This window comes from Panthera pardus, unplaced genomic scaffold (assembly GCF_024362965.1).
Source record: "Panthera pardus isolate Hobbes unplaced genomic scaffold, ASM2436296v1 HiC_scaffold_17, whole genome shotgun sequence".
In the NCBI taxonomy this organism is placed as follows: domain Eukaryota; kingdom Metazoa; phylum Chordata; class Mammalia; order Carnivora; family Felidae; genus Panthera; species Panthera pardus.
In genome coordinates, this window is record NW_026526732.1 from 113239938 (window position 1) to 113262892 (window position 22955).

The 22955-nt window shown below is 40.6% G+C and overlaps 1 long non-coding RNA gene across 1 annotated transcript in view; it reads right to left on the reverse strand.

Moving 5' to 3' along the window:
• Positions 1-22955, reverse strand: part of LOC109252706 (uncharacterized) — a 413372-nt gene that overhangs the window by 234766 nt on the left and 155651 nt on the right. The window contains exon 4 of the long non-coding RNA XR_008423024.1: positions 6219-6307. This is a non-coding gene — a long non-coding RNA (uncharacterized LOC109252706). The remainder of the gene's footprint in view (positions 1-6218; positions 6308-22955) is intronic.

Below are 22955 nucleotides of genomic sequence, written 5' to 3' on the forward strand. Positions count from 1 at the left end.
ATAGCCCTGTTCGGGCATCAAGGGTTAAGGAAAATGTTGGGGCACATGGAGAGTTCTGCAGTTTCCATTTACATCTGTAGAAGTTTTTCAAAGATTTCAAATTCACAACGCAGGAACAAATTATGCCTACATCTGTGAGTTTAGCATTCATAGCAATGTTACCTTGTATACCTCTCAGCTGAGTCACACTGGGATTATGAGGTTGGAGAGCATACTCTACTTTTAGAAACACATATACTTGGGTTGTCTAATTATCTGCCATCAATTTCAGTTTTGATCCTGAGCAAAACACATCAAAATATAACTCGGTACTTACTTTCCTAACTTTACCTACCAAAGTCAACTGACCTGAACTTGTTCGACCCCAAGGTAATTCCTAACACTATTTTTATAATTACCCCGTACATAAAATAATATTTAAAAATTCACAGTAAGGATACATTCCATACCTCCAGAATAATTCTTAGTTCCATCATCACAAGGTAAGAACTGAGTAGCCCCTTCGGTGTATCATTTGGGCTTAAGTAAAGATATCCTGGTTTTAAATGTGATGCCCCAAAATCAAATGTAAAATATGACCCACTGCCCCATCCTAGTTTCATTGCATCTTTATAAGTAGATTTGGATTTTAGCGTGTAGCTGTACAGCTGGGTTGTGCGCCAGAATATGGGAAAGTTATTTCTTCTTTAATTTACTCCTTAAAATTAATGGCATATTGTAGCACTGAAGTCCAAAGCAACAAACAGCAAAATTCTGCCAGTGTACATTCAAACTTTATTTCTCAGTTTAGTCCTTTGCTGAACAGATTTCCTGTGCCTCCCTAATTGGAACACACTTATTCATTTGTCATCAGACTCCAAATTTAACTGAGTTAACATGTTTTATTTAATCTTCCCCAAAGGAAATATATTGAACTTTACTAAAATAGCAGAGCTTTTTTTGGGGAAAGAGGTTCCACAATAAATCACGCACGTGCGTGCGCATGCACACACACACACACACACACACACACACACACACACACACACACAGAGCTACCCTTTAATATCCTGCATATATGTAAGGAAAACCACTGCCAAAGTGGTTTAAAGTAATAATGAAACAAAACCTTCCTCCTACTCGTGAGTACTTGCGTTTCTGTTTTCTTATCTTTGTGAAGAAAGGTAAAAATACCTCTTTATTTTAAAATATCACTTTTAACATTTATTAAAAGAGTGTGCAAATATATTTTGTTCTTTCAATATTCGTTGGGAATAGTGGTTTTGTATCTCAAGAAGGGACATGTGTTCAAAGGAAATTATTTAGTAAGAATGCAACACAGCCTTAACAACTCATGATTTAACATAAGGAGGAAAAGAAAGCAGTGAATGCCGGCCGAAAGGGGGAAATGCTGGCAAATATACTTATTCTACTGAATAACTTGAGTAGAGTATCTAAACGACAAGTCTGGGACTAAGTTTTGCAATAAGTGTTTAACAGTCTCTAATGTTTTTACTTAAGAAGCTTGTTAAGGTGTGAACAGTGGGCAGGCCGGTTTCAGATAATGAAGGACTACGAACACATATTCCAGTGATATGAATTATGAAATAGAAGAAAGATCATGTAAACAGAAGATGCACTGTTATAAAAAATAAATAAAGACTTTTGCCCCAGAACCAGATTGAGGGGGAAAAAGTCTTTAAGTCAATCGCTACTTTTGACCCTTCAGCATCGAGTATATTTCTGGTTCAAATGGGAGAGGTTTCATTCTAAAATGAAGTCCATTTTTCAGTTTTCAAGATATCCTATATTAAAACATGAGCTCTCCTGTGAGTTGACTCATACAATTTATCTATATATTTATCCACACTGTTTATTAACAACTCTTAGTTACTTCCTCTAAACTTTAGACATCAAATTTTCATAAACACTGTGCAGGCTACCTTGTCAGCCGAGGAAAAAATAGTTGAGATCATTATTAATATTTCAGGGAAGAGGTTCCTCTATCTGAATTTTATGATGTGACCTCTTTTCCACAATCATGTATTATTTAGGAGGTATAATGTCAAGTTTTCATCACATGTATTTTGGCAGATTTTCGTCACACAGGCCATCTTAATAAGGCACGTAATAGTCACAAGCTATTCACTTCATTAGGCATAGAAAAGGATATAAGACATGACTGTCCTCAAGAAGCTTACACGAGAATAGGAAAAATAGAAAATACATGTCATTAAATAAATTCATATTAAGCATCGTGAGGCTGCTTTCAGTGGACGGTGTGCTGCATTCATTGGTTTGGTGATGGAAAATTACTGGCTTTCAGGCCAAACGACTACAGTTTGACTCCTGACATTAGTACTTAGTAACTCTGTAGCTTTGGGCATATTATTTGACTTTTTTCAGATCTCCAGGCTCCTCATCTGCAAAACTGGAATAATGATATCTAAATTATAGAGTTGTAGCTAGGATTGAAGATAATGCACATAATGTGGCCAACACATGATAGTTGGCGAAGCCAATTCTCCAGAATTATCTCATGTGTGGGCATGATTTAAGCCCTCTGAGAAAAGGTATTTATGGCCAGTGTTTGTATAAGGAGATAGATACTCCAGGAAAGGAAAGCTGGAGACATCGCCCTCTCTGGAGATGCCCCAGGGTAGTAAAGGTAAAACCTTTCCCTTTCATTCCGTTCCAGAGATTTGTTTATATTCCAGGGAGTAATCCCAGAGATGCGCTTTTACCTTCTTCTCCTTGGAATCTGCTTACGTTTATCAGAATCGACTTTGGAAGGGAGACATCTCAGAAGATACGTAATGAATGTCGGAGGAAGTTATCAAGGATAGTCCAAAGATATGAACAACGAGAAAGGATCAGGGGTGAGGAAAGTTCTTAGAAATATGTAGAAGTTGGGCGAGGCCTTGAAGAATAGAACTTGGAATATGTAGAGACAGGAGGGAGAGAGGGAGAGTATTTGAGGTGATAAGAGCAACCCCAGAATCGTGTGAAAGCACCGGGTGGCGGGAATGCAGCAGGTGGATCCTGAAGCCTGGGATATATGAAGGGAAATGGGAAAGGCGGGTAAATAGTTCAGGATTAGATCACAGATGGCTTTTCATTCCGGGCTACGGAGTGTGATTTGTTCCAAGCATTAGCCTACCAGTACCTGTCTGAGGCGCATCACCACTCTCTGTTGGGAGCGGATGTGGACCTTAGCACATATGAGGGAGTGCACAGGCAGAGGAACGAGTCAGAGTGCAGGGCTGAGGTGGGTCCAATACCAGTGTGGCTGGAACGCTCTGCTGGCCTCCAGCCTGGAGACTGCTCTCGGGGTGGAAAGAGTGTGTGGCACCTCCCAGGAGCACAGCCCTCTCAGCACGGACCCTCGGGCAGAGAGAGAGGAGGCCACCCCCAGGCCACCTTCTCTGGCCTTAAGCAGCCTGTGCAACTAGTCCCCAAACATTCAATTTCCCACAACTAATACGACAAAAAGATTTGAAGCTCAAGAAATGTTTTGGCTGTTAAAATAGCTATATGGCCGTGGACATTGTGAAACCCTCAACAAAATGTTTATTGGGCGCGGAATGAAATCTAATTAGGTTAAAAGCAAAACAAACTGTGTACAGAAGACCACCGTGTGCTCTTCATATAAATTTAGACCTTGGCCAAACTCTATAAAATCTATTAACTGGTTTTTGGCAAGTCTAGAGTATGATGAAAGGTGCTATTTTCACATACATAGTTATAAATATATCTTAGAATGCATAAGAATAGAAGGGAAATTGATGGAAATTGGGTCTACCTTGACTTCAGATTGTATTTTGAAAATTCACATAACCTAAACAGAATGCTCGAATGTATTTAAATGTTTGATTAAGCCAAACCACACCGTCAGAAAATGTTATTTTGATTTGGTGTTATTTTATTTGCCTTTGCCTTCCCAGGAATAAAATATCACGAAGCCATTTGCGAAGAGAATTTAAAAATCACATATGGCCACTTTTCTGTCTCTCCCACAAAATCTTTTGGTTCCAGCTAAACTTAGAAACACGAGTAAAATCGCCTCAACCATAACCCACTCCTGTTCATCTGACATCCAAGATCCTTCAGAAGTGTCAGAGCAGTCTCATTGTGCCCCAGGACTTCAAGAATGCCATCAGTCAGTATGGGTAAACAGATTTGCTATCCGAATTTATCTCTACACTCGGTTTAGAGGCATCTGCTCAAGCTGTCTCCTTTGTAAAGTACCCTACTCTAACCACAGGTCTAGACAAATAACATCATGGCACAAGGTCAGCAGGTCCCAGACTCTAAAGCCCTTGCTTCTCACATTCAAACTTTGTTAAACTTGTTTCAACCCTACTCTACAATCTCAGTTAGTTTTTTTTTTTTTTTTTCCAAGAGACCTGCCATTGGATTTTAATTCCTGACTACTGGTTTTATTCTCTTATTCTCAATGGTCCAATCACTCTGGCAGATTAAGATAAGTGCCGCCCCCATAACTGTCCATATTCAGACAGTGATATATATGTGATCCACACAAATACCTATCAGCTATAAAAATAATGTGTACATATAAATAAATATATAAATGTACCCAATATCTGCCACATATACACAGACATGTTTGTGTCCTCTTATGTGAATTAAGGTCTATTCCTTTGCCCCTTCCGTCCCTCCTACCTTTTTCCTTCCTCATCCTCTCCCTTCCTTCCTCCCTTCATCTTTTCTGAATTTCCAATGTCTCTTTCTGTACTGTCGATATTAGCCATCTGGTATATACAGGATATAAACAGTTTTTAGTCCACACGTCATCGTTTAACTTTGTTTACAGAGTTTCCATTTAGCATCTCACTGTTTTTTCAATTGTTTTTTCTTTATGGTTTTCGCATTTTGTGTTTTGACAAAGAGCATACTCCAACCAAGACCAAGTTAGCGAGCATATTCTCCTACATCTTATTGTATCATATAGTTTTTGCTCCTTTACATTTAGAATTTTGTGAATGTCTGTTAGGATTCTCACTTTAAAAAAAAAAAAAGAGCAGTAAATGGTCACCATGCTGTAGAGTATTTCAGATTTCTCCCATTTTAGTATTGTAAATTGGCAAATAAAATAGATTCTCAGGGCGCCTGAGTGGATCAGTTTGTTGAGCGTCCGACTCTTGATTTCAGCTCAGGTCATGATCCCAGGGTTGTGGGATCGAGCCCTGCATCAGACTTTGTGCTGAATGTGGAGCTGCTTAAAATTTTCTCCCTCTCTGTCTCCCCCCTTCTGCCCTCTCCCCACTCATGCACTTTCTTTCTCTCTCTCTCTAAAATAAACAAATAATACATAAATATACATATATACATACATACATACATAAATTCTCTACTCAAAACTAACAGCCTTTTTTGAGTGTTCTTATACCAAAATGACTGAATATTAACGACCATCTTCAAAATGTTTTGTTATCATGTGGAATAAACCTCTTCACCTCCTAGTCCTGCTACTGCCTTCACCGCTGTTCTTTTTTAAAACTGCCTGGGCTGTTCCAGCCCATTTTCTCATCCAAATGAATTTTAGTATCAGTCTATAAGGTCACTCAAACAAAGCTTCAGGGATATTAGCTGGGACTTCTTTTATTGAAAGATTAAATAATCAGAGGGAGAATCGGTCTAACAGATCTCCTTCATAGAACCCAATTTTCCTGGTGGACCTATAAATACTGTACTCTTAAAGTCCAATGCAGCTGCGTAGCCCCTGGGCTTCTACAGGTTAACAATGACACATGATCAAACGTGCACAGAGTACCAATCTCATATATCGTTAGAGCCCTTTATGATCATATTATGTTATTCGATCAAAGTTCTTTCGTATGTATTATTGCATCTTGATCCAGCAACAAGAAGGGTATATGATAATTCCTATGCCACCACCGTGGAAACTGTCAACAACACTGGATGGAATTAACAGGCACGAAACCAGGTTTTATGTTTTCTAGTCACTTCTCCCACTCCACAGATCTATTAGATCACCCTGTTAAGACACCATCAGGATAATGCACTTTCTTCTCATTGCAGAGCAGGACTAGCCACCGTGGAGAGATAATGTGTACAATCCACAAAATACTATCTTTAAAGGGAATACAATATTTGGGCAGAAAGGACTTTTAGAAATTATCGAATAGCAGATCTTCAATTTAATAGTTGGAAGAGATAGAGGCTAAGAAAGTGAAACAGTTTTCAAGACTACTTACCTACTTGGTGGTTACAGGTTGTGTCCATTCTTAGGTACATGTTCCGGTACGTGATCCATTAGCATCTCTCCCTGATGAAAGCTACCGTGCTAAAAGAAGTAAAATAGATCTGTTGATCTGGCACTTTCGGAAACATTTAGAACCAGAGTGATAGCTTCTCTGAGACCTCAAAGTACCAAGTAATACTCCTAAACTACCGTCCAGGTTTGCATTATCCATTCAAGAGGATTTTTTCGGATATCCACTCACAATAGCACATCTTAATTCTCCATTGTGCCAGGACTGAACGTGTTGCTGGCTTCAGTCTGTAATCACATTAAGTGGCTGTTTAGTTTCGTCGTGCTTAATCTTAACCTGAAGGGACACAAATCACAGTATGTTTTCTACCTACTAGTAATAAACAAAAGCTAAAAACTTAGAAACCAGACTTAGTATTTTTACTCTTTGTGTTTTCTTTGGTCACAAAGTATGTTTTTTGAGATGAGACGATTAGCCACAGATTACGTTAGCACCTTTTTTTTTTTAGCTCTTCTTTAAATATCTTGGCAAGTGTTTCTCTGTGCATTAACGAGGTGGTGCTTAAGTCACCAACCCATTTAACCTTTCTTATTTTCAAGCTGGTTCATCACTTAAAGGGTCAAATTTTAGTAACTGCTTCTGAAACCACCTAATTTTGTAGCTCTTTTAAATATTTTTGTAGAGTATGAAGCCAAAAACTAGGGTCGTAAAGTCTTTGAGGCATTTATCTTGCACCAATTTTTATTTTAATTTCTAATCAGCGCTGTTTTTACAAAGCAAAATGAATGCCATGAAACTAACAGAAGGCGGTTCCAGTTCATGTTGCATAGGGTTGCTGGTTTTCAATCTTGGAGATCTCATCTTTGGGTGTTAAGAGGTATTTAACAAAGTGTTTCAATATGGTGTCAGTGCTCAATTTTGCAACAATTCAATTTATTCTCTTGCCCAGTATCCCCAAATCACCCTCAGTTTCTTTCATTCAATCCCAATCAACAACTTCAACCATGGATGACTCTAATCTGGGTAATTGCTACTGGCAAAAAAAAAAAAAAGTCACAAAATTACCGTAAATTCATAAGTCTCACCCCCAACTTGGTTGTCGGGCAATATTTCTCTGTTTCAGTGTTCATATTTCTTACTCTGTTCTTTGATATTTTCAACCTTTAGCATTCTATCTTTATGCTTCTAATTTTTTTGCCACTTTCTCACTCAGAATGGGAAACCTAGTGAATTTCCTACCTAAGAAAAATCAACTCCCCCTGCTTCTTACCACCAATCCTTTATTCTTGTCATATTTTATGGTGGAAGAAGACTTCCTATCTTTGTACCGAGCCAACTCTTTCATCTGTGCTCTGGGTTCAATCAACTTGAAGTTGGAGTACATGAGTCTGTATATTATTATACATACTTCTTTACGTGTCATCCTCCATTACTACCTTCTTATGGGCAGTGACCAGGTTTTCACTGCCTAGAAGAGCACATAACACAAAATAGGGGCTAAATAATCTTGAGGGTGGGAAATAATAACTATTTTTAAAAGTCGTATAACTGAACTAATGCAGTAGTTACCTAATGCTCTCAGTACACACTCTCAGTATTTTTAAACTCGGATGAAACGCTAAATATATCCAGCCCCCAACTCATGTGGATTGCTTTGTCCACACAATTTTTCCCTCTTCACACTTTCTACTCTTTATTTTTTGGACCGGATTTGTTGGCTTTGATTCTCCCCGGTAGACTTGCGTTCAGACTCTGGATTGATCCACATTACCCACTATGGACTTCACATGTAATGAATTCTATAATTTCCCAGTTTGGAGGCCCGTGTTGTGTTAGCACCTGCTGGTCAAGCCCATATGTGCCCATGCAGAGCCTGACACAGGCTCTCCATCCCACTGAACTGAATTTCTCTCTCTGCCACCCAGCAAAACAAACAAGCGAGCAGTCCTTGAACCAATACAGAGTAAAACATGGGCACTGCAGGAAATAACAGTAAGAAAACTTTTGACACTGAAGGCTGTTCCGCAACCAGGGAAGGAAGACAATCAGTGGCCGCTCTGAGAGGCAAAATTCAAAAAGACGGCTTCAGTCCTGCTCTTCCCTCATCTTGCACCCTTGCCTAAGGATTCACTGAAGGCCCACAGCAAGGTCCTTGGCAACAATATTTAGTGCAAGGCCCTTCTGAGCAGGCAGATGAAACAAGAAATGCAGGTGACGGTTGACTAGCATCTGACGTTCTCTTCTGTGTCCCCATCTAAACCCCTAGTGTTGGGGGAATATAGTCCTCTTCCTTATGACGTTCCTCCCTGAGGGTCTAATGGTGAACTTGAAGGAGAAGCTGCTCGGTGAGATCAATGAATTGGGAGCTATTAACTAAATTTACCATCCTGAGGTTTCCACACTAGGATGCGTGTCTTCCCTCATCTTGAACTTCTACCTGTCTCAGAAATTTATGAGAGTTACCACGAGCGTATTGGCAGGCTTTCTAATATTAGCCATTCTCTTGACTCTGTGGTGGTATTTCATTATGGTTCTGCCTTGACTTTCCTTGACGGTTATACGCCACTCAGATAACATCTCTGGGGAAGTGCCTATTCAAAATATCTACCTATTTTCCTATAGAATTATGGTTTTTTTCTTACTGATTTGTAATTTAAATGATCTTATCAAGATCACACACATAATAAGTGGTAAAATTATGTCTGAAACTCTGAGGTAAATGTTCTTAATGATTAGTGCCCCTCAAAATAGTGAAATTTTCGTGATTGTCCCTGCCCCTCAAAATAGCTTATGGAAAAAGCAAAATAATTGCATTCATTAATGTTTATATTAAACGATTCTGTATTTTAAGATAGTGTACGTTTTCATTGTTTTTAAGTTTATTTTGAGAGACAGAGAGAGAGAGGGAGAAGGAGCACAAATGGAGTAGGGGCAGAAAGAGAGGCACAGAGAATTCCAAGCAGGCTTCACACTGTCAGCCCAGAGCCCTACGCAGGGCTCGAACTCATGAACCATGAGGTCATGACCGGAGCAAAGATCAAGAGTTGCACACTTAACCAACTGAGACACCTGGGCAGCCCTAAAATGTTGTATGTTTCCAAACAAAATATGTTAGGATGTATATCACATATACGTTCATATTCATATAAATAAAATATGTTAGGATATATATTGTACATACACATACTATATAGATTATATATATATATACACACACACACACACACACACACACAACAATTTGTCATTAGGTTGTGAAAATAATTCTACTTATTAAAGACAGCAAATGAGCATTTCTTGACCAACTCTCCACTACACCCCGAGTAGGATGAGCTGTATATGTGTGCATCATATATGGCAGTGCTAAGTATGCGTAGGTTTGTAGTTATAAGTAATGGTAGATACAAATATAGTCACTTGAACTCTTTTGACCCCATCCAAGAATAGTTTTAGTTAAGGTCATAACAGATAACACAGATCCACAGGTGTCAGTGAATTTTGTATTCATATAACTAGATGTATGGACATGATGCTGACATAAAGCTATTGCTTCCTAACAACTGATTAAACAATACGTGAGCAGATAAATGATCTGAAGATCTCATACAGAAATTATGAGATTATACTTAAATGAGCTCAAATATTTGTTCTTTTTTCCCTCTCCCATCATACTCTTCCCTTGTCTCAACCTGTTTTTCTTCTTCCTGTCCTCATTCACTCTCTCCTTTTCTGTTTACATCATGGGGCTTACCAAGATGGAACTATTTCAATGTACTGGAGGTAAGGGCATCAACCCAAGAAGGGCTGAAAGCAGCCAGGGATAGACAAAGAGAAAGAGATTTTCTTTGGAGGCCGGCTTGCGGCCCCGTCGCCCTCTTCCCAGTACAGACTCCGCGAGGGTGGTTCGTGCCTCTGAGAACACACGCGGGGAGTGAGGCCCTCTGCTAGTGGGAATAGAGAAACCACATGCTGTCAAGCAGCAGGTGCAAGCCCTCAATTAGGATATGTCGTTCGTCTCTGTCAACACTAATGCAATTCAGAAGCCCAAAGTGACAGGTGCAGCAACTGGTTTGGGAGTTTCAAAATTAATACCTTCAAGTTTCATTTTGCTGTTCCTTCCAGTTTCAGCTCCCTTCCCCTGGGAAGGTGAGCGGGAGCCTCACTCCTCTGGCATGTGCATATCCGGGAGATGAAGCCCGACTCTAAGTGGCACTGCAGGCTGATTTCGAGGAGCGAGAAACGAGAGGGGGCGCGGGGACAGCACTCAGGTGCTCTTTTGAACTCCGACAGGACAAATGAACCTGCAGTCACGCCGTCCCAGGGCAGAGCCGACAATCTGCGAAGGCACAAGGTTGACCGCAGGTAGAGTCTGTCCGCTGGAACCCACCAAGAAGAGTAACAGACGACGGCTGAGACGCAGCACTTGGCAATTCGGAGGGTGCCCCGAGACAAGACAAACACGGTAGTCGGTAGCCAAGTTTCTGAACATCATCATCAAGTTATCTGCAAGATGTTAGGTCGTGGGGCTGCCCATATTTTTTACACGTGAGATAAACCATCACATATAAACTGCATTCTAAGAGGAACCGAAGACCTCCCTAGGAATGTGATCCTGCATGGCTGATGTTTTCTACACAAATAACAGAGGAGATTTTAAACTGATTTCTCTTTCCTTTTTTTAAGATTTGGAAACATGCTTTTCCAACTCCCTGTATATGTATGTTCTCTGAGTTCCCTAGAAATGACGTGAAAATTTGCCATGAATCAGAACCCAAAGCTCTGACAGCAAATCCCCTGCTGAAATCTGAGAGCTCACGCCGAACAGATTTCTGTAGTATGACTGGAATATTGCCAAAAATTTTTTTTAGGAGCCATGATGTCGCAGAGGAAACATACAAACAGTTTCTTGATTCTTTCAGCCAACGTGGCCAAATTCTTTCCCCGAGGTTAGGGTGAGCATACTCAGTATGGCTTGTTCCTTTCCCCCACGGGGCCCTGACCCTCCGTCTTCGCTCTCTGCTCGTGGGTTGGTAGGCTCTGTGCCCTGCTTTGAACTCCACCGAATTTAAAAGCTGCTTCCCTTTTTCAGTAAGCAGTAGCTCGGGTCTAGTGCAGGCCGGTTGCTACCTTGTTTTGAAAGCTACTTCCGTGGCTTTCTTCAGTCATATACAACTTTCCGCCTTCAGCCCTTCCCAGAGAGGCACCTATTTAAATTCACAGGCCTCAGTCCATCTCAGGCTTCGGTGCACATCATCCAACGTGGGACGTGCAAACACAGAGGAGCCGTCTGGGACAAACATATTTCCCGACCGAATCACAAAAGTCAGCTCGTTAATAAAAATACTCGTGGGCTTCTACAGCAGGGGAGTATGAAATGACACATGATCACAACATTACAGAGTGTTGCTTTTTAGTTTCTATTACCAAAAAAAAAAGTGCATTTTTACAAAAGGTACCACAGGTAAAGTCACCATATAATTTATCATCAAAACTAGGACACTTTGGAGAGCAAAAGGAGATACTATTAATAATTAGTCCAGGACAACAGGCTTGAAACGGGACAGTCCCAGGAGAACCTGGATGTGTGTCACCCTAAACTAGGTCAGATGGCCCACAAAATGGCTCTTGCCAGTAAAAAAGAAAAAAAAAAAAAAAGTCAGGTACCTGGTGGAAAAACAGTCAGTTTTCCTCAATGGTATTTAATTTACTCTTTTTGACATAGTATTTTAAGAAGAATAGTTTTTGTTTTCCAACAGCTAAGAGTTGGATGTGGCTTTTTTCTTTTTCTTTTTCTTTCTTTTTTCTTTTTCTTTTTTGGAGAATGTGGAGGAGACAAGAGTGAAGAGTGAAAAATTGAGTCCTAAGAGAGAGAGAATCTACAGAAGGAGGAGGTATAAGAGGAGGAAGTTATGATTAGTAAAATCATTTAAAAGATTCTTATTATTCACCTGGTATGGCATAAAGTGTTATTCAGGCGCTGAAATGTTTATCAGGTATGACTTTTTGCCTCAGGAGAGAGAGACAATACACAACAGGATGGACTGGAGGCATTCACCAAAGGAAGAGGGTCATTTGGGCTGAGGAGGTCAGGAAAGATTTTTGGAGGGAAGTGAGCGTAAAATTGGTTAAGGTGGCCTTTCCTGAAGTAGAGAGGATATGGGAGAGGCTCCAGGGAAAGAAATAGCAGGAACAAATTGTTGAGCGAGCCCAGTTCATACTATGTATAACACCCAAACCAGGGCAAAGGGTACTGGGAACGGGGAGGTAAAGCCCAAATGGTCGGGAGAAGGTGCTGAATACCAAGCTAAGAGTAGGTATATGATCCCGTGAGAAGCTAAGAAATGATAAGCGTTAGAAACTCAGACTGACGAGACTGTTGACAGAGAGAAAACTGGCGGGAGGGAGATGAGTTAAGCAGTTGTTTCTGTGATACCCAAATAAAGGACTGAATTAAGAGGATGATAATAAAAACGGAATATGGTTTAAAAAGTAATCTAGAAGCACCACAAAGAGAAAGATCCAAGTTATTCTTGGCACTTGATTAGGTAAGTTGCTCCAAAAAGTGGCAGAAGCAGACTGAAGCTCAGCTTCTAAATCTCTGGAGGTTAGGAACGCCATGGTGCTTACCATGGAAGAAGAGGAGTTTGCTTCCAGATGCATTAATGTTTATGTGTTCAGAGAAATACCCAGGTGGGAATATAGAAAAGTAGATAGGTGTTGGGCAGGTAGATTAACATCAGAGTTAAATTTGGATCTTTGGAAGTCATTACCTTGAAAGTGATTATGAAAATCTGAGACAGTGTGTGAGATCTCTGTTAATGAGTAGGTATGAGGCGAGAAAAGAGAGTCAGAGAACCTCTATGGGGAGGTGGGACAGAGTGAGGAAAGAAAGCTTTGAAAGAGGCAAAGGAGAAGCCTGAGTGCTTAGGTGAACAACTAGGATTTTGTGGTTTTACACGAGTACATGAAGAGGTCTTAAACAAGAATAGCATGATCTTAAACAATCACGTCTCTATTATTCAAAGGCAAAGGGAAAACAAAGAAAAGACTTGAACAAGACGACTGCGTTTGTTGGCTGGGTTATTGCTGCTCAGCCAGGACTTAGATATGACCAGATATCAAGGAAATGGAAGCAGCTAATGTAGTAAGGTCACTGAAGACATTTTTTAGTGTAAGGAAAGCGAGACACAGTGTAGATGGCAGCTTCGGGGCAGAATGCATCTCGAAACTTAAACGTCTAGAAGACGCTGGTGATACAAGAAAAAAGAAACATTTTTCAAGTAACTCCTAAAGAGAAGGAAGGCGGCATGATTGAAAGAAGAAACCAATCACAATTTCCTGAAATGGAGAAAGGATATCTAGAAAACATGGCACAGATAAGGGGATGTTTAAGTGAGGAAGAAGGTATAGCATAAATGGGACTTGATATCACGTCATGCCCCACGAAGGTTCCAGTCTTGGTCTCTGCTTTCCTTTTTAGAAGGCTTACAGAGCCCTCTGTTTATTTAGTATTTGTCTCTCTTTACATCTTTCTTCCATACTTTCCGTATAATCATATTGATTTATTTGCTTATTTGACTTGTTGATTTATTCTCTACCTTCTTTTGGTGTTCCCACCTAACTAGTGAAACATAATATTAAAATATATGGCTGTAGCAGAAGAGAAAATGGCGGCAGAGAAGGAGGACGCCAGTGTGTTCGTCCCATGAACACAACTGGATTACTATCAACTCATCCTAAATAACCCAGAAATCCACCTGAAGGCTGTCAGAACAAACACCACAACCAAAGGGAGAGAAGAAGCCACACTGAAGAAGGAATTTAAATAAAAACTTAAAAATATATATATTAAAAATATATATTTATATAGTTTTTGTTTGTAGGGTCCCATATATTTTGTGATTTCTGTTCACGGTTCCTAACTTTTCCCCTCATGGTTTCAATTACAAATAACATTTCAATCATCTCTGTTCTACCCCACGTACAAGTCAGATAAATCATAAAGTTATTTCAATAAGTAAAGGATTTTAAGCGTCAAGAGCTTTAATTCTTTCATCCTATATTTAAAAAGTGACTAATGCTTTTAAGTATTTGTAATATTATATTGTGAATTGCTCAAAACACAAGGAATAACAAAAGATTGGACTTCATATAAAGCTCTATTTTATTAATAGTGAAGTGAGTTACAACTTAGCTAAATTTACATTGGATTCAAGGAAAAGTGCATGTGCCAATTATAAAGGGGCCTGAGGCTGATTTGTGCACTGAGTACAATTTAGAAAATGGTGGAACACTAAATAAATACTTAGGGAGATTTTAAATTTTAGGTGCATCGTATTTATTTTTATATCTTGTAAAAAATCATTAGCTGTGGTCAAAATAGGACGCCTATAACTGCCAGGTTGATTTGTAGGCTGTGGGCTGTTGACATGACTCCAAACTTGTGAACAAAGGCTGAAAAAAAACCAGTTAATTATTTAGACATTTACAAATGCCTCGATGTTTGGAGCCATGTAAAAAACATATGTGTATTCAAGTTTTATTCAAATATTTTATTCAAATATCGAGTTTCTGCAGCTCCTGGAATTGTCTTTCAATCTTCTGTGCTTCAAAAATACAATTACCAGGTAACCTCCATCCCATTTTCCACATAGGACATACTACACATCTGCCCCTATGTTTTACTCCCCATCACCCCCAGTCTAACGTTTGGTGAGTAGTAATTATGTGCCAAGGACTGCGAAGGTGTCTGCATATATTATCTCTAGTCCTCACAACCGTGCTGCAAATTAGAATGTTTTCCTCATTCTAAACATGAAGCAAATGAGGTTCATAAAGATTTAATAAGTTACTGACGAAGCTCCAAGTCAACATAGATTTGCGTGATTCCAGGTCCATAGTCTCCACCGCTATGCCAACCTACCTCTCTCCCATCATACCGGGTATAAACTCCTCTTTGATTAGAACTGGATTAATTCGACAGCTCCCTAAACGGATGGATCTCCCTGCCTCAGATTTCACCATTGGTTGGCCTGCGATCACACTCAAGCCTTTAAAACGTTCCTTATAACAACTTTCCATGATCCCTCTGACACAAGAAATGGAGGCTTCACAAAATAGCTTATTCAGTAAAGCAAGATTAGAATGGTGAGAAAAAGTTTTCTGTTGTGAAATTTACAGCATTTGATTGCATAATACCTATGCATTGAAAGTTGTAGTGATGCTCTTAGTGATGCAGCATGTGGCCAACATATACGAATGCCCCATGTGTACTTCAGTGGTATTTTCTATTCTTTATGGGGAGCGGGTGTTGTGAGTTTCACATACCTACTGGATTCACCTATAAATCAAGCCTTCCAGTTTGGTTGTCTTATTTTATACACTTCCTTTGGTTTCACTTCTCTTGCCAAATTCCTGGTTTGCTGATGCTGCTATTGTTTTTTAAATTTATCTCTGCCTGCCCTCATCGCTTGGTCCCCATTCCAAAAGCAGGTTTTAGAATAGTGGGTTGCAGTCCCTCCCTGCAGTGAGATGAAAGACACTGCAGCACCTGGTAACCAATCGACTGCTGCCCTATTTTAGTTGCTGGACGCCTACGCCCGCTCCATTTTGTATAGCCAATGACAGTCATTTGGTGGTAGTTTATTTCAGCTTTTTGCTTAAATTCAGGGTGGGGATAAGGTGCTCTTTGAGATCCAGCGCCCCTGTTAGGTCCTGGCTTCCCACCTTTGAGCTAAGTTCTGGAACTTCTTCTGAGCACTTCCAGGCTCCACATGAGCTCAAGTTCCCAGGACCATTGCCTATTTCTGGTCCAGCAGACTGTTCACCTCAACTCCTCATACTCTCTTACTTCTAGTTCACTTCTGCTCCATGAAGACACTATCACGTTCACTAAGCCTTGACCCCATTTACTTTTTTCCTTTCGTATTTTATCTACCCTTGATAGCAGCGTGGAGCCAAAGAGCTGTGTGATGATGCCTACCATGCGACCAGAAGTTGGAACATCACATGAACAATATCATCCTATTTCCGATGTGTATTAACTGTAATATGCATTGTAATGTATCTGTGAGACAGTGTCAGTAATTGAAAGAGCCTCCTTTTATGGGGGACTGGAGAGGAAGCAGAATTCTCTTGGAAGAAGAGAGACATGTACCTTTAAGCCAGAGCACAGATGTGACCATCAGAAATCCGGACAGACTGCCCCCCTGTACCTTTCTGTGGCTTCTCGGATGGAAAGTCCCTGCTAAGCTGGACAAAGTTAGGTTGGAATTCATGTCTAACACAGCTCCTTCTCTTCCAGAGCAGAGAGAAGTAAGGACTAAGAGTGAGTCTCAGAGGCCTTCCAGAAGGCTACAAATGCTAAGTCTCCCCCGAGCTCTACAATTTTATGAGCCTGTCATTAAAGAATAAAATCCAGGTGGTGAGCACGGTGTCTCCATCCCTCCCAGGACTAGATTTGATAGCACGGGGAAGAGAATGTGCTCTTGAAGATGTTAAAACTCAAAATACTGTCAGAAACAAGCACAATGTGTGAAGATCACAATCGATTTTATGAAATCTAGAACTGCTGTCAGGGCAAGGAGAATGGGTGAAAGCATGTCCAAGTTGATAGCAATGAATACATCAAGTCAATAGATTGAGATATAGATGGGTCCCTTTCAGACTTCCAGTCTGCATTTCAGTCACACAATGCCATGATTATCTAATTAACGTACGCTTTCAAAAGTGAAATGATGGTCATTAATCTTGGAAATACTTAGATATGTTTCCCAAAAGCTTACCATCAATTTAAATACGGGCGCAAGTTTGAAAAAGAATTCTATACTTAACACATATTTCCTCGATATTCAATGCACATAGAACAAACAAACTCTTAAGCAAGACAAGTAAAAGATATTTTGTACAATTAACTTTTTTACGTGGATTGGAAAAAAAATGGTCTCGTAAATGGGATTTTGGAAAGAAACGATGAGGGAAAATGTCTGTAAGGAAAGCAGCCAAAGGAAATAAACTCGTAGTGAAAATTTTATGTGTGTGTATAACTTTCTATTTTCTGGCATGAAAAAAAAAATAATGGATAAGAGAAAATCTTCCCCATTCCCCAAAGCACATCTTAGGAAAGAACTGTGTAGATTTGTTCATCCTTAGATAAAATGCCCACGGAACTTCCAAATTATTTTAAGCATAATTTTCATTTTAATAATTAATATGTTAATTATTAATAGATTTTAGCTAATTCTGTATAGAGCACACTTAGATTTTCATCTTGATGTTCATGCAAGACATTCAATTTCTGTTTTACTAGAAGAACCCTGTAACTACCTTTTCTCTGGAGAGTAATTTTATTTAATTAAAAAAATACCGACAGTTGCCTGCCTCGTACTATCTCTCCAATGGAGCTAGTCTTCCTGACCTGGGTGTTTCCTCTATTTCAGTCTTTCAGTGCATGCTCTTTTCCTTTCGTTTAAAACTTTTCTCCTTGGGGACACGGGGCTTAAGGCCATTCTGAAACTTGTACAGGATGCATTACAGTTTGGGCGGATGAGGCAAATTACAAACTCATGATTCTGTTGTCCTTTGTAAGATAGTAGCATTCCTAATTTCAAATACCTACCTAGCTCTATCCATCTGCACAGAATTGCCATCATTTACAAGAGAGAATGAATTATACCCAGTCAGCAAACCAAAACACAACCTGTCTTTAATTTTTTTTTAATTTTTTTTTTAACGTTTATTTATTTTTGAGACAGAGAGAGACAGAGCATGAACGGGGGAGGGTCAGAGAGAGGGAGACACAGAATCTGAAACAGGCTCCAGGCTCCGAGCTGTCAGCACAGAGCCCAACGTGGGGCTCAAACTCACGGACCACGAGATCATGACCTGAGCCGAAGTCGGCGGCTTAACCGACTGAGCCACCCAGGCACCCTAAAACACAACCTGTCTTGCTGCCATGCTTATTATCTATTGCTTTTAATATAATTCCCTCAAGCATCCTTTCTGCTTAATTCTATTGATTCTTGTATCTGGGCAAATGCCATAACTTTTAAGATAGTACCGTATGCCTCCCTACACAAGGCCTGCAAGGTTCGATCCTGAGTATTTCACATCCAAATGATGGCCAATCCTCAGTGATCACGGTACCTGCTGTCCGATGGGTGATTTTGTGACCTGCACCCCCACCTCTAAATGCAGAGGCATCAAGGCTGACTGATGAGTAGCATGATGTCTCAAAGATGGACACCTCAAAGATGATGATATCTGATGATTTATTTCCATAAGGGCACGTGGTAGGCACAAGAATGGCTCTCAACGATTCCACGTTCTCAACTCTGAAACCTGTGGCTATGGTAGGTCCCAAGACAAAGAGGAAGCGATCTTGCAGCGGAATGCAAGCTGCCAACCAGGTCATCTTGCAATGGGAAAATTATCCTGGATTAACCAGGTGGGCCCAATGCCATCACAAGCTCCTTAAATATGAATGTGGAAAGGGGGTCACAAGCCAAGGAGAGTGGGCAGCCTCTAGAAGCCAGAAAAGCAAGAAAGTGTGTTGTCTTGTAGAGCCTCCAGAAAGGGCTGCCAACACCTGGATTTGAACCCATGGAGCCTCATTTCAGATTTCTGGACTATAGGAATATAAGATAATAAATTTGTGTTGTTTTCACCCGCTAAACTTGTGGTCATTTATGAGAGCAGTGACAGGTAATGAATGCAGGGCATTTTAAAATAAATCCATTTCCAAATGGAAACCCGCTGCTGTGTAAACGTTAAACCTGCCTTAATAGTGTTACTTTGAGGAACACGTCCAGTTTTCTTTTCATTAAAAATGAATTTTAACAGACTTTCAAAAAGATGTTTGTCAGGTAGAAGACTCCAAAGACATCTTGCCCTGAAAGAACCCGTGTGTCACAGACAATATCTGGCACATAGTAGCTTCCAAACAGGTGAGATTTGAATGAAAGAATGAAGGAATGGACAGACGCACTAGTGTTAGCTACTCTAACTTGGTTTTTCTAGACTGTACCATTAACGCATCAACGGGCACTATTCGTTCAACGTTAAATATTCAGTGAGCAAATACTTGGTGTTAGGCTTTGTTCTGGGAATGAAAACAATATATGATCAGAAAGGCAGATATCCCTGTGATTGGAATATTCTTTGGAAAAGGAGGCTGAAATTGAGCTGGCCACTGGAGCATAATTAATTGTAGGAAATACAGAGCAAGGGGAGAGGCCTCCTTGCAGGAAAACACCTTCAGCAAGTGACCAATCTTGGGTGTGTGTGACATTTAATCTGTGGGTGATTTGGGGGGGGGGCGGGGTCAGGAATACTGGTGTCAAGGGCAGTGTGGAATAGAAAACCAAGGCAACAGAAAGACTATTCACAGGGTGGGGGCAGTGCATGTTCACCACTTGTATCCCCAGTGTCTACACCAAGTAAATGCATAAACCAAAAGAATGAGAAATAAATGAATAAACCAAAAGAATGAGAAATAAAAAGTGGCTATGAGACATTCTAGAGAAAGTCTGAAATACCAAGTGAGGGAACTAGCAATATTATAAAGGTAAAAAGTAAGATATCGATGAAGATTGTAAGTAAGAGATGACAGGTTAATATCAGAGTTGTAGAAAAGATGAACCCGGTAATGACATGCAGATTTTACGAGGACAGAGAGAAATGGTTTAGAGCTTCATCACTCTGTGCATACACTATTGTTATTATCGCTTCTATTGCCTTTCGATATACATAAAGAAAAGACAGATGTATAGAAAGATGCTATAGCAGACCAATCAAACGTATGTTCATCTTCCACTGGTCACAATCTCTCACTAAAAAGTCCACCAGGGGCGCCTGGGTGGCTCAGTGGGCTAAGCCTCCCAACTCTTGATTTCAGCTTAGGTCAGGATCTCACGGTTCATGAGACTGAGCCTTGCATCGGGCTCTCCGCCGACAGCATGGAGCCTGCTTGGGATTCTCTCACACCCCCCCGCCCATCCCCATTCTCTCTCTCTCTCTCTCTCCGTACCAAAATAAATAAACAAAAACATTAAAAAGAATGTCTTCCAGGTCTCTACAGGCCCCTGCCAAAATCTTACTCTTCCTTCCCTCAAACGCGCCCAGTTTCACACTGCCATCTGCCTCGGGACTCTCAGGATCTTAATCCCTATTTATATCAGTCATACGCTGGCCCAGAACTTCCAGAACATTCCTCATCACCCAATGCTCACTGCTTTACGGCTTTTTACCTACATCTTCTGACTCCATCTCCTGCTCCTTCCTAAACATTGAAAATTTTCCATTGTGCCCTCTGGAACCAGGGACACTTCACCAGCAAAACCCCCTACTGTCCCTGCCACTCTCCTGAATGTCATCCTTTTACCCTACCCAAAACCCAACCCTTCAAACCATTCCCATATGTAAAATCTTATTCTTAAGAATCCACTGAAATTCTAAACAACCCATAACCTGGATTTTGTGCCTTCTACTTTCTGACCACCATCTCACATCTTTTGGTGAGATCCCAACTACAACATGCTTTGATTCCCCAAGGCCTTCAGTACGTTAATCCTGAAAACTACGTTCTTCCCCATTTGTTGCATCTGGACTTCCACTAACTCAGCCCAGAATTATGAAGATTATCTTAGATGTTTCGTTCTCTCACATCTCGTATACAGTTAGAAAATTCAACATACCCAAAATCAAAGTAAACCCAGAATCCTACTCCCCAGTAGCTGTAACATACTAGCTTGAGACATCATCCACATATCCTCACCACAGTAGGTTGATAGCTTCCAACCTACATCTCTGCCTCGATAATTGCTGCTTGCTGCTGACACAGAAGCCATGGGGCTTACTTTCAAATGGAAATCAGAACAAGTTACTCCTTTGCCGAGAACCCTCCAATGGCTTTCTATTTGAGTCCAAATATAGCCAAAGTCATTGCAGGGGTCATCAAGGTCTTACAAGATTTGATCCCTCGCTGCTAATCTGACTTCATCTCCCAACTGTCTCTTCCTTGCTCTATCCATTTTGGTCACATGGCATCCTTGCTGTTCCTAAAACATGACAAATGTATTTCTGCATCAAGACCTTTGTGGTTGCTGTTCCCTCTGACTGGAACACTCTTCTTCCAGAAACATACATGGTTTATTTTCTCACTGTTTTTCAGGTGCAAACTGCTTTTAGAAATGACAGAGGGGGGTGCCTGGGTGGCTCAGTCTGTTAAGCGTCCGACTTCAGCTCATCATCTTCAGGTCATGATCTCACAGTTTATGAGTTTGAGCCCCACGTTGGGCTCTGTGCTGACAGCTCAGAGCCTGGAGCCTGCTTCAGATTCTGTGTCTCCCTCTCTCTCAGCTCCTCCCTTTCTCACACTCTGTCTCTCTCCCAAAAATAAACATTAAAAATTAAAAAAAAAATGACAGACAGACAGATGGACAGATGGACGGATGGATGGATGGATGGATGGATGGATGGATGGATGGATGGATATAAATGGATAGATAATTGTTTGACGTTTTTGTTTATCTTTTTTACGACATGAGCTCCATGAGGGTGAGAATTTTGCCTATTGGTTCACTGCTGTTTTCCCAGAACTTAGAGCAAAGCCTGGCACAAACTGGGCTTTAATAAGTATTTGTTAAATAAGTGAATGTTGTTTAAAGGGATATGTAGGTGAGGGAGAAGATAATGCAACAAAGGTTCACAGAAACTAAGAGGATCAAAATAATTACGGATAGACTGATCATATTCTCAAAAGATCAAAGTCATAATAAAGCTCAGAAAATAATCTGGTTGTTTATGGAACCACTGGCTCATAACAATCCCTCCCCTCAAAATTTCTTCTTATGCCTTGCCATTCGTACTATCTTACGTTACCATCCATTTGCCCTTTTCAGAAGATAACAAGATTCCAATTACATCCAAGGCTACTTCCTGGAGTATGATTTAGAAAATTGCTTTTTTTTCTTCCAAATGAAAAACAGAGTGCTCAGACACTAGAAGAAAATTTTAGGCCCTGCTGTTTCAGTGAAGGTTTTAGAGACCCAGTCATCTGGAGTAAGCCAAAGTGAAGGATACATTCTTGTACCTTGAAGCTCCCACTGTGAAGAAGAAAGCATCCCACCCAGTAGATCTCTTTAGATTCTGGAAGAATCCGATTCCACAGTTGGGAACACTGCTCCAACTCACTGAGGATTGTGAAGGTTGCCAGCTGTGACTGTCAGAAAGGGACTCTTCAGGGACCCCTGGGTGGCTCGGTCACTTAAGTGTCCAACTTCGGCTCAGGTCATGATCTCATGGTTTATGAGTTCGAGCCCCGTGTGGGGCTCTGTGCTGACAGCTCTGAGCCTGGAGCCTGCTTCAGATTCTGTGTCTCCCTCTCTCTCTGCGCCTCCCCTGTTTGCACTCTGTCTCTCTTTCAAAAATAAATAAACATTAAATATTTTTTTTAAAAAAAAGAAAAGAAAAGAAAGGGACTCTTCAGGAGGACCAGCCTGAAGTGCACGCAGCCGTGACATTTGGTTTTATATCCTGATCACCCTACGCGGTCAGAAGTATCTGCAAGGGAAGCCCCTCTATGGAGTTTATGGCAAGTCACGATAGGAAGATCACAATGTCGCACCCTCGGGGTGCTGTGCCAGTGCAAGGCCCTGCCGTGTGCAGCGGTGGGAACTGCTGTTTCCCCCACCTGGTCTTCCTCTTACACGTTTCTTAAGT